The 3,141-nt window shown below is 40.9% G+C and overlaps 1 pseudogene across 1 annotated transcript; it reads left to right on the top strand.

The window, feature by feature from the left end:
* Window positions 1–1,509: 1,509 nt before the first annotated feature.
* Window positions 1,510–2,919, top strand: LOC143270659 (periphilin-1 pseudogene; annotated as a pseudogene). Its single transcript, XR_013047899.1, has one exon. The product of XR_013047899.1 is annotated as a periphilin-1 pseudogene (transcript).
* Window positions 2,920–3,141: the final 222 nt, after the last annotated feature.

The raw sequence follows: 3,141 nt of genomic DNA, 5'->3' as shown, positions 1-3,141 counted from the left end.
GTAAAGCCACACAGCTTCCATGTCTATGCATTTTTCAGTCCTAAGATCTGAAAGAGCAAGTTTTCATATTTATCTTTTCCCTGCCCTGTTTCCCTTTTCCTCTTTCTCATTCTTCAGGCATTTCTTACCTATTTTTGAATCTTCACTGTAACCTGTGAAGTTCAGATTCAACTTGTCAAATTTTTTAACAGTCTCTGTTGGGATTTTTATTAGAATCATTAAATCTGAATATGAGATTTGTTAGAGTTGATAAATTGATACAAGAATTCTCTCCATAGATATTTGTCTCCATTTATGCATATCTTGTTGATTATCTTCCCATAAAACTTTATAATGGCCTATAAAAATGCTGTCCCACATTATTAATTTTATTTTAAGGTACTTTAATTTTTTCACTAGTGAAATTTATTAGATTATGATTTTTGCTATTATATAAATTAATTTGAAAAATTCATTTTACATTGGTTAAATATGTTAAATATTTTATAAGCTTGTATTCTTAGCTTGTATTCTTTGCATTATATGTTTTAAATATTTATTTATATCTTATTTAATTTTTAATTTTTTAGAAATGAAAACGCAATCATATCCTTTCCTTTTCCCTTTCCTTCCCTTCCATATCCTCTCCTGGATGCCTCTCAAATTTGTGATCTCTTTTCCTTAATCATTACACACACACACACACACACACACACACACACACACACACACATACACACACACAAATATATAAATACAATGTGCCCAGTCTATTTCATGTTGCATGTATATGTATATGATTTCAGAGCTGACCACTTGATACTGGTAACCTGTTAAAAGGGTGATCCCTGGGGAAGACTAATTCTTTAGCAGTCTGTAGTTCTTTGTTTAGAGGTGGAACCCTATGAGATTTCCCCCTTTCGAGTTAGCATATTGATTGGTATTGTCCTTATTCAGGTCTTGTTTAGGCAGTCATATTGTTGAAATATCATGGGTGAAGCTTCCCTTTCATTTCTGGTTCCTATAATCGTTCCTCCTCCTCTTAATGATGCTCCCTGAGCCTTAGGCACAGGAGTTGTGCGTGTGTGTGTGTGTGTGTGTGTGTGTGTGTGTGTGTGTATACGGGGGCTAGACACCCCACAATCACTTGTTCTATGATTTTGAGTGGTTGTGATTTTCTGCAATGGTCTCTCTCTGTTGCAAAGAGAAGCTTTTTTTGGTGAGGGGTGAGAGCTACACTTTTTTGTAGTAAGTGGAATTCACTTAGGAATTGTACGGATTTAGTCAAGTGGTGGTACTGCATTCTCCTGTATGACACATGCCCTCACTAGCCCCAGCTAATTTCCTAGCTTTCAAGGACCGGACATGATTTCCGTGCTGTTGAGTAGGCCTAAGTCTAATTAGAGAGCTGTTGGTGCGGTTTCAGCAGCATCGGTGGAACATACGCATTGGAGAGTTCTGATGACGAATTTTTAGACAATAAGAGATTCTTGAGCTGAGCCATGAGTGTGGTTGGAAATTGAAAGTGAACCGGAAGGGAAGTAGGCATTTCTGTTCGCAGAAGTCCAGTGGATTCCAAAACAGATGAAATGTGGTCTGAGGGATGGTGTGACTACAAGCGACTTCCAGGAAAACAAGCGCAGGGATGGTATGACTACAAGCGACTTCCAGGAAAACAAGCGCCTCCTTGGAACCATCCCAGTGATGGCAACCCTAGATTAATCAATGTTGTGCCAAAGAGACCGCCTCTGGGAGACAAGAGATCATCTCTGCTAGCCAGACCCTACGAAGCAGGCTACAGTAGATACTACTGTCATGTTGATTACCAAAAATGGGGCAAGGGCCGCTGTTTTACTCAGGATCCAAGAAGAGCCCCACCCTACAAAAGAGGCCATTATGGCTACCGATGGTCAAGAGATGAGTATTCCACAAGCCAACAGAATGAATACAGGGCCATGAGAAATGGCTTTAGAAGAAAACGTTTCTATTCTTCCCATTATTCAAGACAAAGCTCTCCCCATAAACGGGGCACACCTTTTTTGAGAGAATCACCTGTGGGCGGGAAGGACTCCCTACACAGCAGATTTGGATCCAGTCTCAGCAGTAGAAGCAGGATGCGCTCCTTCCATCAGTCTAGACATAGATGTAAAGATAGAGCCATCCAGTTTTTGAAAACATCAAGAGATACTGTGCCCTCAAGTTCTTCCTCCAAGGTGTTAAAAAGCCCCAGCCGGCTGACTGAGAAGGAACAGGCTGATGCTGCAAGCAAGAGGGCTAATGAAAATCCCAAGACGTCAGAAGAAAATAACTTGGCTGAAATTTCTGAGTTTGAGATGGGATCCAAGGAACCATTATGTATCAACCAGACAGAAGAACCCGAGTCAAACACAACAGCTGGCCCAGAATTGTGTAAAGACAGCCAGCCTAGCATTCTACCAGAAGCGATTGCATCAAAAAATTACAGAGATTAAGAAGGTTTACAGACAAGTCTGTGAAACTTTTAGGATGGTGGTGGAAAGGCTGGTTGAAAAGGATCGTTCGTTAGAAAAGTCTATATAGTTTGCAATGAAGCAGAGTTTGCATGAAATAGGTGAGCAACATGTTGAAGAACTCAAGCATTTCATTATGGAGTATGATAATTCTACTCCAGATTTTGGAGACCCTTTTTAGGAGAATTAGGGCTCGGTTCAAAAAATTGTGTAAAAGCTTCTAGATTTTTCCCTTTGGGTTGTTTGCTCACTCTTGATGCATGGGGGTGAAGCTTGGTCCTGCCTCAACTGAATGGAAGTACTAACCCTTTTGGAGGAAGGGATGGGGGGAGGGTTTGCTGTTGCCAATGGAAGTACTAACCCTTTTAGAGGAGGGGATGGGGGGAGTCGGGGGGAAGGAGCGAGAAGATGGAGGAGGGATGTGAGGGTGATCTGTGGTTGGTATGTAAAATGAATTAAAAAATTAAAAAATAAAGCCAGTTCATGTACACGGCATAAGTTCTGGTCCCATTGCCAGGGGAGAGGATGAGGGGAGCTTGGGGGGAAGCAGAAGGGGAGGGAGGAAGAACAGTGATTGGTATGTAAAATGAAAAAAACATAAATAAAAATTTAAATAATAAAAGAAACGTGGCAGAAGACAGCAAGGCCACCTGAGCTCCCCTCACCTTGTAAG

This window comes from Peromyscus maniculatus, chromosome X, assembly GCF_049852395.1.
Source record: "Peromyscus maniculatus bairdii isolate BWxNUB_F1_BW_parent chromosome X, HU_Pman_BW_mat_3.1, whole genome shotgun sequence".
Lineage (NCBI taxonomy): Eukaryota > Metazoa > Chordata > Mammalia > Rodentia > Cricetidae > Peromyscus > Peromyscus maniculatus.
Note: the sequence above shows the minus strand (reverse complement) of the source record. Positions and strands in the feature narration are given on the sequence as shown.